This window comes from Choloepus didactylus, chromosome X (assembly GCF_015220235.1).
Source record: "Choloepus didactylus isolate mChoDid1 chromosome X, mChoDid1.pri, whole genome shotgun sequence".
NCBI lineage: Eukaryota > Metazoa > Chordata > Mammalia > Pilosa > Megalonychidae > Choloepus > Choloepus didactylus.
In genome coordinates, this window is record NC_051334.1 from 65,377,489 (window position 1) to 65,392,691 (window position 15,203).

The 15,203-nt window shown below is 37.3% G+C and overlaps 1 pseudogene; it reads left to right on the forward strand.

Annotated features, from left to right (window-relative positions):
• Positions 1-13,899: 13,899 nt before the first annotated feature.
• Positions 13,900-14,469, forward strand: LOC119523415 (annotated as a pseudogene).
• The last annotated feature ends 734 nt before the right edge of the window (positions 14,470-15,203 follow it).

The following is a 15,203-nucleotide window of genomic DNA, read 5'->3' on the forward strand; positions in this document are numbered from 1 at the left end:
CTTGGGAAGACTGTTGCTGCAAAGGAGAGGCTAGGCCTCCCTATAATTGTGCCTAAGAGCCTCCTCCCGAATGCCTCTTTGTTGCTCACATGTGGCCCTCTCTCTCTACCTAAGCCAACTTGAGAGGTGAAATCACTGCCCTCCCCCCTACGTGGGATCAGACACCCAAGGGAGTGAATCTCCCTGGCAACGTGGAATATGACTCCCGGGGAGGAATACAGACCTGGCATCGTGATATGGAGAACATCTTCTTGACCAAAAGGGGGATGTGAAAGGAAATGAAATAAGCTTCAGTGGCAGAGAGATTCCAAAAGGAACCGAGAGGTCACTCTGGTGGGCACTCTTATGCACAATATACACAACCCTTTTTAGGTTCTAAAGAATTGGGGTAGCTGGTGGTAGATACCTGAAACTATCAAACTACAACCCAGAACCCATGAATCTCGAAGACAATTGTATAAAAATGTAGCTTATGAGGGATGACAGTGGGATTGGGAAAGCCATAAGGACCACACTCCCCTTTCTCTAGTTTATGGATGGATGAGTACAATAATAGGGGAAGGAAACAAACAAACAAACAGACAAAGGTACCCAGTGTTCTTTTTTCTTTAATTGCTTTTTTTCACTTTAATTATTATTCTTGTTATTTTTGTGTGTGTGCTAATGAAGGTGTCAGGGATTGATTTAGGTGATGAATGTACAACTATGTAATGGTACTGTGAACAATCAAATGTACGATTTGTTTTGTATGACTGCGTGGTATGTGAATATATCTCAATAAAATGAAGATTTTAAAAAAAATCTAATGCTGTAACCTCTCCTGTCAAAATGCAGAGATTAGCAAAATGGATAAAAAAGAATGACCCACATATATGCTGACTGCAGAAGACTCACATTAATTCAAAGATACAAGTAGGCTGAAAGTGAAAGGATGTAATAAATATATCATGCATATCATAACCAAAAGAGAGCTGGGATAGCTATATGACTATCAGATAAAATAGACTTTAAATAAAAAACAATTATGAGGGAAAAGATGATTATTTTATACTAATTAAGGGAACAATTCAACAAGAAGAGAAAATAATTGTATATGCACCTGAAAGCAGAGCACCAAAACATGTGACTCAAAGATTGACAGAACTGGAGGTAGAAATTTACAGTTCTACAATAAGTGTAGAAGACTTCAATACACCTCTTTCAATAATTCATAGAACATCTATTCCAAAGATCAAGAAGGAAATAGAGGACATGAACAATTCTTTAAACCAACTAGAACTTAGACATATATGGACCACTTTATCTTACAAAAACAGAATACACATTCTTTTCAAGTGCTGATGGATGATTCTTCAGGATAGACCATATGTTAGGTCACAAAATATGTCTCAATAAATTAAAAAATGTTGATATCATGCAATGTCTATTCTCCAACCACAGTGGAATGAAACTAGAAATCAATAAGAGAGGGATAAATGGAAAACTCACAAACAAGTGAAATTAACAACATATTCTTCAACAACTAATGTGTTAAAGGAAATATCACAAGTGAAATTAGAAAATAGTTTGAGGCAGATGAAAATGAAAATACTTCACACCAAAATTTACAGCATGCAGTGAAGGAAGTGCTGAGAGGGAAACTTATAGCTCTAAAGGCTTACAATTTAAACGGAAGAAAGACTTCAAATTGGAGACCTAACCACAAAACTGGAATAACTAGAAACAGAAGGGAAAACTAAACCCAAATCAAGCAGACTGAGGAAAATAACAAACATTAGAGCAGAAATAAATGAAATAGAAAAAAAGAACAATAGAGAGAATTTAAAAAACCCAAAAGTTGTTTCTTTGAAAAGATCAATAAAATTGACAAACTTTTCTCTAGACTGTCAAAAAAAGAGAGAGAATATAAATAATGAAAATCAGAAATGAAAAAGTGAACATTACTACTGACACCTCTGAAATAAAAAAGGACTGTAAGAGGATATTATGAACAACTGTATGCCAATAAATTAGATAATGTAAATTAAATGGATAAGTTCTTACAAACACACAAGCTACCTACATTGACTCAAGAAGAAACAGATCTCAACAAACCAATTACTAGTAAAGAGATTGAATCAGTTATCAAAATTCTCCAAACAAAGAAATATTCAGTAGCAGATGGCTTCACAGGGGAAATTTAAAAAACATTTTGAGAAGGCTTACTTCCAAATCTGCTCAAAATCTTAAAAATCATTGAAAAGGTGTGAACACTACCTAATTCTACATGACCAACACCACCCTCATAAAAAAAGCCAGATAAATATATAAGTAAAACACAAAACTACATACCTATATCTCATATAAATATACATACAAAAATCATCAGCAAAATTAATCCAACAGCATATTTTAAAAATTATGCACCATGATAAAGTGGAATTTATACTTTCTATGCAAGATTGGTTCAAAATTAGAAAATCAATTAGTGTAATACACCACATTAACACAATGAAGGAAAAAAATTCACATGATCTTTTAAATTGATGCAGAAAAGGCATTTGACAAAATCCAGCACCCCTTATTAACCAAACACAAAGAACACTAGGAATAGAAGGAAATTTATTCAACATGATAAAGGGCATTTCTGAAACACCCAGAGTTAACATCTCACCTAATGGTGAAAGACTGAAAGCTTTCCCTCTATGAGCAGGAACAAGACAAGGATGTCCCTCTGTCACCACTGTTAATCAACATTTTACTGGAAGTTCTTGCCAGAGAAATCAAGAAAGAAAAAGAAATACACAGAATCCAATTTGGAAAGGAAAAAGTAAAACTTTCCCTGTTTGCAGATGACATGATCCTATATGCATAAATTCCTGAAAAAAATTCACAGGAAAGCTCCTACAGGTAACACATGAACACAGCAATTTGGCCAGTTACAAGATCAACACCCAAAAATCAGTCATGTTTATATACACAAACAATGAACAATAGGAAAAATGATGAAGAAAAAATTCCATCCACAATAGCATCTAAAAGAATTAAATATCTTGGAATAAATCTAACCAAGGATGGAGAGTACTTGAAAGTACTTGCATACACAGAAAACCACAAAACACTGCTAAAAGATATTAAAGACCAAAATAAACAGAAGGTCATTCTGTGTTCATGGACAGAAGAGATAAAATATTGTTAAGTTGTCTACCTGATTTACAGATTCAACATCTCTAAATGAAATTTCCAAAAAGCTTATTTTCAGATATGTAAAAGCCAATCATCAAATTTATATGGAGGGGTAAGGCATCCCTAATTGCTAAAACCATCTTGAAAAAGAAGAATGAATTTGGAGGAATCACACTTCCTATTCTTAAAAATATTTAAAAGGACAATAATAAAAAGAGCATGTTACCGGCACAGGGGCAGATATATAGACCAACAGAATTGAATGGAAAGCCCAGAAACAAATGCTCACATTTCTGGCCAGCTGACTTTTGACAAGGGGATCACTCTATTGGGAAAGTATAGTCTCAAAAAAATGGTTTGGGGAAAACAGGATCTCCATTTGCAGGAAAAGAGAAGGGAGCCCCTACTTCATATATTATGCCCAAATCATCTCAAAATGGATCAAAGACATTCTGCATAAGATGGTGAAGTAGGGAGCTCTAGGAACCAGTCATTCCACCAAAATCTATTAAATGGTCAGAATCCATCTGAAACAGATATTTTAAACCTCTAGAGGCCAGAATATTGTACAGCATCCAGTGGGAGTAAGAGGCTGATAAATTGCAGTAAAAAACTGTAAATTGATCTCTCTGTACAGTGGCAACCAGTGCCCATCACTCACTCTTGCAGCAGGCTTCCACAGGGTCCAGTCCATGGCTAGCTGCTGGAGACAGAAGGGGACATAAAAATCCTCTGAACTATGAACAGAAGTGGGCCTAGATGATTGTTGATCATGGCTTTTGATTAGAAAATTTGGATCACTTGTTCTGGCTCTGAGGACAGCTATTGTTTCAACCTGTCCTGCATAAATACAGCCCAGAATCCATTGTTTCAATGAAATCTTACCCCACTAAAGTGGTGGCAGCCATTGTTTCAACCCTCCCCAGATGGGGGTGGAGGTGGTGGAGAGTAAAATTTCAGTGCTTCCTCAGGAATTCAGGGGATGGTTAAGTGATGAGCTGCATTTGCTGAACAGTCCAGGAAAGCTCAGCTTTGGAAAGCCCTCAGAGAATCTTTTGAAGCCCTTTGTGATCCCCTCCCCAGGTCATTTTGGAGCTAGTTTGTGCTCCCTTCATGGGTCTCAGGCTCTGTTTTGGTGGGAAATAATGACTAGGTAAAGTCCTCTCTGGGGTGACCTTCTTAAAAGAATTTTCCCTCCAGGCACAATCAGCATTAGACAATGAAAGGTATGTAACTATAGAGACAGACCATTTGGGGTCAAACACCCAGGAAAGATAAATCTGCCTCCTCAGAAACAGAGGTGACAACCAAACTCCTGTAAGCAGGGGAACCCCAAAACAACTAACAAGCAAAAGCCCAGGACAGGAGAGAAATCAAGAAAAATGGAAAAACCTGCACAATGCACTTGCATTCAGCAGACCTTCCTGATAGCAGGGTTGAAGCTCAAGAAAATCTCTGCCTTATCACCAACTGTTTACAAAACCAAGAAGTAGGCATCACAGGGAATAAATACTAGAGTTTATATTTTTAATTATCAAAATATACAGTGTGCAACGAGTACAAGACAAAGTAATAGGAAATGGCGGTCTTTCCAAGGGAAAAGTATAAAAATACAGAAACAACCAATGAAGAGAAGAATGTGAACATACCAAATGGAGGCTTTAAAAGTGATCTTAAAAATGTTCACAGAGATGAAAGAAAGTACAGAGAAAAAATAAAAATATATCAAAAAATTAATGAATGATGGATATGAGAAACTCAGTAAAGAGATAAAATTTTATAATAGATAAAATTTTAAAAAGGAACCAAACAGGACTACTGAAGTTGAAGACCACAGTAACAGAAATGAAAAATGCCCAGGGGGGTTTCAAAAGCAAATTGGAACTTGCAGAAGAAAGAATCAGTGAACTTGAAGACAAGACCCTTGAAATGAGGCAGGGTGAGGTACAGAAAGGACAAATAAATATTAAAAGTGAAAAAAGCCTAAAACAACTATTTGACACCATCAAGTGCACCATTATGTGTGTTATCAGAGTCCCAGAAGAAGAAAGAAAGGGACAGAAGGAATAGTCAAAGAAATAATGCAGAGAACTTCCCATACTTAGCAAAAGATGTGAATATGTACATCCAAGAAGTCAGAGAACACCAAACAGGACAAACATGAAAAATACACCCCATAATATATTGATCACATTATCAAATGCAAAGGATGGGGAGAAATCTCTGAAGGTTAAAATACTTAAAGTGCTGTAGGAAAATGACTGTCAGCCAAGAATTTCATATCCAGCAAGACTCTTTTTCAGAAATGAAGGAGAGATTAACACAGTCTCAGATAAACAAAATATGTGGGAGTTTATCACCAATAGACTGACGCTGCTAGCAATGTAAAGGAAGCTCTTCAGACTAAAGGAAAGGACAATTTACCAGACTAAAGGTGCAGGTAAACATCTGGGTAATTATAAATGTCAGTATTGTATTTTATTGTTTGATATGTAACTCCACTTTCAACTTCCTAGAGGTGCTAAAATGTATAAGAATAATGACAAATCCAGGTGTTTAAACATACAATGTACAAAGATGTAAGTGGTAGCAAATACAAAAAATGGTGAGGGGACAGATGGGTATAGATAAAGTATATGTGCTTGCTATTGAAACTAAGTTGGTATCAAACTACATATGATTGCTATACATTTGGGATGTTAAGTTTTAACCCAATGGGAACCACAAGGTACATAGATGAAAAATATATCCAGATAGAAGTGACAAGGCACCCAATAATGATGGTACAACACAGAAAAGCAAATAAATATTAAAGTAGGCTTTAACAGAATTGAGGGACAAAAAATGTATAAGACTTACAAAGGTTAAATAGCAAAATGGCAGAAGAAAGTCCTGCATTATTGGTAGTGATTTTCAATGTAAATGGATTCAATTTTCCAGTCAGAAGGTATTGGGTGAAAGTATGGAAAAAATATGTACCATGCAAGTGATAACAAAAAGAGGTTGAGATGGCTATACTGATATCAAATAAAATAGACTTTAAGTAAAAAAGTTATGAGTAGCAAACAAGTCCATTATATACTGATAAAGGGAAAACTCAACAGGAAGATATAACAATTACAAATATATATGCACCTAACCACAGAGTCCCAAAATATATGAAGCAAATACTGACAGATTGGAAGGAAGAAAATAATGGTTCTCCATTAATAATAGGAGACTTTAACACACAACTTTCAAAAATGGCTAGAACATCTTATAGGAAGATTAATCTGAAATTATAGGACTTGAATGATACACTAAACTAACTAGACATAAACATGTGGAACAAGGCACCCAACAAAAACAGAATACACATTCTTCTTGAGTACACATGGGTCATTCTACAAGAGACCAATGTTTGGTCACAAAACAAGTCTCAATGAATTCAAAAATTTTGGAACAATATAGTATATACCTCTGACCATGAAGGAATGGAGCTAAAAATCAATAAAAGGGGGAAAAGTGGAAAATTCACAACTGTGTGGAAATTAAACAACACACTCTTAAAGAACCAATGTGTTAAAGATGAAATCAGAAGTGAAATTAGGAAATATTCTGAGGTGAATGAAAATGAAAAAATATCAAAACGTATGGGATTCATCAAAGTCAGTGTTGAGAGGGAAATTTAAAGCTCTAAATTCTTAACTTCAAAACTGGAAGAACTAGAAAATGAAGAGCAAACTAACCCCAAAACAAGCAAAGGGAAGTAAATAACAATGTTAAGAGTGAACATAAATGAAATAGAAATCAAAAAGCAATATAGAGAATCAAAAAATCCAAAAGTTGATTCTTTGGAAAGATCAATAAAATTGAAAAAACTTTTAGCAAGATTAACAAACTAAAAAAAGAAAGGAGTCAAATAATGAAAACCTGCTGAAATGAAAAGGACTATAAGAGTATACAGCTTTTCATGACCCATGCACCCATCTTAGCAGGTGGCTGGAGAGATAACCCTTCACAGCCTTGTGGCTGAGAGCTCCCATGAGGGAACTTGGGATTCAGCTGTCTGTGGTGACTGCACTCACACTTCATCCATGGATGCCCATGGTGAGCACAGCCAAGAGGCAGGGGTACCACATGGAAGTGCCAGGAGGCCCACTCCAACCCTAGAGGCTCATGGGTGCATGCCAGACAGGGACAGCAGTGCATTTGAGATGGAGCATGAGACACACAGCTCCACAGCCCAAGTTGTCCACTTACTGCCCCAGGAACTTCTGGACCCACTGTACTCAGTAGTGAACATCCTGCAGAAATTTGCAGGGCCTGCATCCCACCCACAGAGCTGGCAGTCCCCAGTGCACATGGAGAACCGGTGCATTGATTGGATTTCCACATGGTTTGGACCCAGCATAGTACACAGACAAAGTTGGGGGAGAATGGCTTGAGAGTAAGAGGTGGATCAAGGGTGCCAGCTGCTGGAAAGTCAGGGAAAGTGCACTCCACCAAGCTGTAGTTCTGCTAAATTATATATATATATATATATATATATATATATATATATATATATATATGAATGTTAAAATAATCCTACATATACCAAAACAACTGCATCAAGATAAACAAAGGCCCAGAGGTGAAAAACAGAAAATCATAAAGCACATGACGAAACTAGAAGATATGGCAAGCCAAATGAGCAAATGAAAAAGGTGGAGGAGACATAGAACTTGAAGCAATTAATCAAAGAAGTACACACAAATATCCAAAACTACTTCAATGAGTTGGCTAAAGACATGAAGGACATCAGGAAGACTCTAGAAGAGCATAAGGAAGAATTTGAAATAGTAAATTAAAAAATAACAGATCTTATGGAAATAGAAGATGCTGTTGAACAAATTAGAGGCACACAACAGAGATCTGAAGAGGCAGAAGAAAGAAAAAGTGAACTAGAGGACAAAGAAATTGAATGCAAGCACAAGCAATAACAAATGGTGAAAAAATTGAAAAATTTGAGATGGATCTCAGAGAAATTATGGGCAACATGAGGCACAAAAATATAAGAATCAATGGTGTACAAGAAGGGGAAGAGAATAAAGGGCTAGGAAAAGTATTTGAGGACATAGTCAGGGAAAACTTCCCAATCCTTCTAAATGACATAAATATGCAAATCAAAGATGCCCAACAAACTCCAAATAGAATAAATGCAAGTAAACCCACTCCAAGATATATACTAATCAGATGGTCAAATGCTGAAGAGAAGGACAAACTCCTGAAAGCAGTGAGAAAAGCAATTCACCACATACAAGGGAAACTATGTAAGACTAAGTACTGACTACTCAATGGGCACCATGGATGCAAGAATGCAGTGGAGTGACATATTTAAGATTCTGAAAGAGAAAAGTTGCCAGCCAAGAATACTTTATCCAACAAAGAAGTCCTTCAAAAGTGAGGGAGAGGGGTGACATCATCAACATGGTGACATAAACAGATACTGAAAACTTCTCTACAGAGAGTCAAAGAAAAAAGTGACAAATCTGAATTGTTTAAAACTCTGGAGGAGGACATAGACAGGAGCAAAACCCTGCAAATGCTGAATTGAAGAAAGAGAAGAAATATAAGGTAGGAATTTTCTGTCCCAGACTAGCCAGTCATCTCCCCTCCCCCTCACTTGGTCTCTGTGTAGGAAAGGCACAGAAGTGACAGACAGGACCCCTCCCACAGGGGCAATAGATTTTAAAATCACACAGCAGTGAAAAATACTGTCACTGTTTGAAAGTGGACAGGGGAGGACATTTCAAGGCCAAGATCAATGAGGGACAAAGAGACTGAGAAAACACAGACAGAGATGAATTTCCAGCCCTGGGTCCCAAAGCCCTTCCCCCATCCTTGAAAGAAGCAGAAGTTAGTGGCTGAGCTCTGAGGCAGACCAGCCTCTGAGGGTGATTAAATTACTGAACAGTGCCATCTTCTGGACAACCCTTTCTTAGGAACACAGAAGCAGGTCTATATGCCCTATATGGAAACCCAGCCTGTTTTGGCTGAAAAATCGGGAAGACCCAACTATTAAAGCAGGGACCCAAATAAAACCCAGGTCTTGCTGGTTGGTGGAAAACAGAGCTCCAATTGGAGCCAGCAGATTTGTATCACCACACGCAGGAACTTGCCAGGGTGCCCAGTGTCTACTTCCCATCCCTGTGGCAGGCCACAGTGAGTGCCTGATTTTGGGGAGAAGTCTAGGGGTCAGAGCCAATTTGACAACTGGCCAGGGAGAGAAACAAATAAAAGATAGAGATCAGAGTTAACTAACAAGAAAACCTTATGCAAAAGAGAGAAAACATCCTCCAGAATAAACCAATCAAGAAAACCACATGCCAAGACATCAGAAAATCATGAGCCAATCAGGAAATGGGAAGATATGACGCAGTCAAAGGAAGAAAATAACATTTCAACCAAGATTCACAAGTTGAAACAACTAATTACAGATGTTCAAACAAATCTTTTAAATTGAATCAATGAGGTGAGAGAGAATGTGACAAAGGAGATAAAGGATGTAAAGAAGACACTGGGTGATCATAAGGAAGAATTTTTAAGCTTGAATAAACAAGTGGCAGAACTTATGGGAATGAAAGTCACAATAGAAGAGATGAAAAACATAATAGAGACAAACAACAGCAGTCTTAGACAGGTAGAAGAAAAGATCAATGAGATGGAGGACAGGACATCTCAAATCCTGCAAACAAAAGAACAGATAGGAAAAAGAATGGAAAAATATGAGCAGGATCTCAGGGAAATGAAAGACAACATGAAGTGCATGAATATACATGTTATAGGTGTCCCAGAAGGAGAAGAGAAGGGATAAGTAGCAGAAGGAATAATAGAGCATAATCAGTGAAAATTTCCCAACTCATGAAAGACATAAAATTACAAGGTCCAAGAGCCATGGCATACCCGAAACAGAAATGATCCAAATAGACCTACTCAAAGACACTTACTAATCATATTTTCAAATGCCAGATACAAAGAGAAAATTCTGAAAGCAGCAAGAGGAAAGCAATCCATCACATACAAGGGAAGCTTGATAATACTAAGTGTGGATCTCTCAACAGAAACCATGGAGGCAAGAAGGCAGTGGTATGACATATGTAAGATACTGAAAGACAAAAACTGCCAACCAAGAATCTTATACCTGGAAAAACTTAAAAAATGAGGGAGAGTTTAAAATATTTACAGATAAACAGACACTGAGGGAGTTTGTGAACAGGAGACCTCCTCTACAGGTAATACTAAAGGGAGTGCTACAGACAAGACAAATAGGAAAAGACAGGACAGAGCATTTTGGAGAAGAGTGTAGAAATGAAGCTATCAGGAGATAGAAAGAGGGAAGAGATTGGACATTTGATGTTGGAGGAGTATAGAATGTTCTAGAGGATTGACTGTGTAGATCTAGAAATGGATAGCACAGTACACTGTGATGGTAGCACAATATTGTAAGTACACTGAAAAATATGACTGTAAATATGGCTGAAACAGGAAGGTTAGGGGCCTGTATGACACCATAAGGAAAGATAGAAGATAAAGACAGGGACTGTATAAATTAATGAAACTTAGAGTGGTCAACAAGTGTGATTAAATGTACAAATATAAGAATGTTTTTGCATGAGGGAGTAGCAAGAAAAGATGAAGTTGTGAGTTATGCAGTGAGGTGAATGTGCCATGAGGACAGTAGGTTGAGTGAAGTAAACAAGACTTGAAAGGACAAACATTATAAAGCCTCACTAATATGGACTAATAACAGTGTGTAAACTCTGAGAATTGAATCTGGGATCATGGGCTATAAGGGAAAGGCTTGTGTGGAGGCTCCTAGATTGTAAGCTCCTACAGCAGTCACATTTATTCATGAGTTATAACAGTTATTACTAAATTTTTGAGATTCTGAGCTGTTTGTGTGTGATGGGGTCAGTCCCCAGAGCTTCAGGTACCTGTGTGGAACCTGAGACTCAGGGCCAGGGTTCAGCAGCTGTGAATGTCACCATTGCCCCATGAATCAACTACTAGAGAGGCTGAAAAAGAGATCAGACTTCAAATGGAGATGTGAATGAAATGGACTTGGATGAGATTGGAGTAGATCTGACTAAAGGGTACAGGATGATACCAACTGCATTTTGGAACTTTGACTTCTGTGTGGGACCAAGGGAAGAGATGGTTATATGGTGTGAAATCTTTATTTTCTGTAGCACAATATACAATTTGACTTACATGGTCATTTTACTCAAATGCCTTAATTGCATGGAAACTTTAATAGGGAGTGAGACTTTGTTGTTTGTAGAGGTTAACATGAAGCCCCAATATAATCCAGAGTACTTTGGGCAGAGAATAAAAAATATTTACAAAGCCCCCTTGAGGGACTGTGCAGAAATATGGAAATATAAAACGTCCCCAGCTGGGGAATTCCTGATATTCTCACAAGCATTGGGGACCACCAGCTTGGTAGGTTGAGCCCTTGATCTTGGGGCTTGCCCTTACAAACTTGATACTAAAAAGGAAAGGCTAATTCTACTCATATTTGTGCCTAGGTGTCACCCCCAGAGGGCCTCCTTTGTTGCTCAGATGTGGCCTCTCTTTCTAAGCCAACTCAGTAGGTAAACTCACTGCCCTCCCCCCTACAAGGGACATGACTCCCAGGGGAATAAATCTCCCTGGAAATGTAGTACATGATTTCTAGGAATGAACCTAGACCCTCATGATGCAACTGAGAAAGGCTTTTGAACCAAAAGGGGGAGGAGAATTGAAACAAAATAAAATTTCAATGGCTGAGAGATTTCAAATGGAGTCAAAAGGTCATTCTGGAGGTGACTCTAATGCATCATATAGATATCCCTTTTTAGTTTTTAGTTTATTAGAATAGTTAGAAGGAAATATCTGAAATCATGAAATTGCAATCCAGTATCAATTCTTGAAGGTGAGCATATAGCTATATAGCTTATATGGTGTGAACAAGTGATTGTGAAAACCTTATGGCTCACACTCCCTGTACCCAATGTATAGACAAATGAGTAGAAAAAATGGGGACAAAAAGTAAATGAGTAATATGGAGGAGGGGGATGTGGGACATTTTGAATGTTCTTTCAACTTTTATTTTGACTCTTATTTTTATTTTTTGAAGTAATGTAGATGTTCAAAAACAGACTATGGTGAAGAATGCATAATTATGTGATGATACTGTGAATAATTGCTTTACATTCTGGGTGATTTATGTTAAGTGAATATGCTTCAATTAAAGAAAGTAAATGGGGAGGGAGGTATGGGATGCTTTAAGTGTTCTCTTTTACTTTTATTTTTATTCTTATTTTCATTTTGATTTTTTGTTTTTGGAGTGATGAAAATGTTCAAAAAATTGGTGTTGAATACACAGCTATATGATGAAACTGAACAACTGCTGTACATTTTGGATGATTGTATGGTATGTGAATATATTTCAATAAAATTACATTTAAAAAAAGTGAGGGAGAGTTTAAAATTTTCACAAACAAATGCTGAGAGAATTTGTTAACAAGAGAACTACCCTGCAAGAAATACTAAAGGAAGTTCTGTTGGCTGAATAAAAAGAAAGGAGAGAGAGAGATCTGGAGTAGGGCAAAGAACTGAAGAGTATTGGTAAGAGTAACTTAAAGGGAAAATAGAGGGAGGAAACATAGATCTGACAAAGAAAAACCAAAGTATTAGACGGTTGGTTCAAGAAATGCATTTACAGTAATAACTTTGAATGTGAACAGATTAACTCCCCAGTTAAAAGATACAGACTGGAAGAATGGATTAAAAAGTATGATCCATCAAGAGACTCATCTTAGACCCAGCAACACAAAGACATTGAAAGTGAAAGGATGGGAAAAAGTATTCCACACAAGCTGCAGCAAAAGAAAGCAGGGGTAGCTATACTAATGTCAGACTAAATAGACTTTATATGCAAAGACCTTATATGCAAAGATGTCATTAGAGATAAAAAAGGACACTATATATTGATAAAAGGGACAATTCACCAGGAAGAAATGGCAATCATAAATGTTTATGCACCCAATCAAGGAGGCAAAAGTACATGAGAAAAAAATTGGCAAAACTGATTTTTTCTACAATAATAATGATAGACTGCAATATATCACTCTATACTATAGATAGAACAACTAGACAGAGGACCAATAAGGAAAATGAGAACATAAACAATGTGATAAATGAATTATACCTAATACATATATATTGATTTTTGCACCCCCAAATACCAGGATATACATTCTTCTACAGCACTCATGGAATGTTCTCCAGGATAGATCATATGTTGGGGCACAAAACAAGACACAATAAATGTTATAAGATTGAAATTATTCAAAGCACATTCTCTGACAATAATGGAATGAAGGTGGAAGTCAATGACCACCAAAGAACCAGAACTGTCACAAATATATGGAGTTTAAACAAGACACTCTTAATCAGTGGGTCAAAGAAGAAATTGCAAGAGAAATTGGTAAATATCTGAAGATGAAAGAAAATGAGAACACAACTTATCAAAATCTATGAGATACAGTGAAGGTGGTACTGTGAGACAAATGTATAGCTCTAAATGCATACATTAAAAAGGAAGAAGGAGGCTCCCTGATGGGGGCTGTTCATGGTGGTTCTGGGGTCTCCAGCATTTTTCCTGGTTGTAAACCTGAATCTGTCTGAAACAGAGGCAGCAGAGCTTCAGATTATTGCTGCTGTGAAATGACTGAGTAAAAACTGGTGGTGGTTGGAGCAAGTGGTGTTGGGAAAAGTGCACTGACAATCCAGCTACTCCAGAACCACTTTGTAGATGAGTATGATCCCACCATAGAGGATTCTTACCAAAAACAGATGGTTATAGAAGGTGAAACCTAACTGTTGGATATACTGGATACAGCTGGACAAGAGGAGTACAGTGCCATGAGAGACCAATACATGAGGACAGGCAAAGGCTTCCTTTGTCTGTTTGCCATCAATAATAGCAAGTCATTTGCAGATAATTACCTCTACAGGGAGCAGATTAAGCAAGTTAAAGATTCAGATGATGTATCTGTGGTGCTGGTAGGAAATAAGTGTGATTTTCCCACAAGGACAGGTGACACAAAACAAGTCCTTGTACTGGCCAAGAGTTACAGGATTCCATTCATTGAAACCTCAGCCAAGACCAGACAGAGTGTTGAAGATGCCTTATACACCCTGGTAAGAGAAATACATCAATACCAAATGAAAAAACTTAACAGCAGTGATTATGGGACTCAAGGTTTTATGGGGTTACAATGCATGGTGATGTAATAAAATACTTATATAGTTCTATCATCAGAAAAGAGCCACTTTCAAGCTGCACCAACACCTGGTCCTGACTTCCCTGGAGGAGAAGTATTCCTGTTGCTATCTTCAGTCTCACAGAGAAAATCCTGCTACTTCCCCAACTCTTAGTAGATCAGTACAATATTCTTGATTTGAGAAGTTCTCAGAATAACTACCTCCTCACTCAGTTGCCTGACCAGAGTAATGCACCTCTTGTTACTCCCCAGTGTTTTCTGCCCTGAGTGTCCTCCTTCCCCAACCCCAACCCCTCCATCCACCACCCCAGGTTTTTCATCTGAAAACCAATTCATGCTCCAAAACAGAGAACCAAACTGTAGACATGAAATTCTGTTGAAAACAGTGTCTTGAGCTCTAAAGTAGCATCTGCTGTTGGCTTTTTTTTTTCTTTTTACTGTTGAACTTGGAACTATGCTGGTTTTTGGAGAAATGTCCCAAATTACTTACTGTTTTGCAGAGAATATAGTTAATGCTGCTGTTTGGTTTGTTTATAATGTTATTGGCTACATTCTCTAAACTGGCATCTGCTCTGTATTCATAAATACAGAAGTGAATACTGACTTCAACTTCATGTAATTAAATCCAACTTTGACAACAAAGTGCCTTTTTCCTAGAAGACTTCCTTTACAACAGACTTCCTTTACAATGCTTCAGAGGAGTCGATGTCTCAGAAAACATTATGAAAATGAATGTCTGAGATA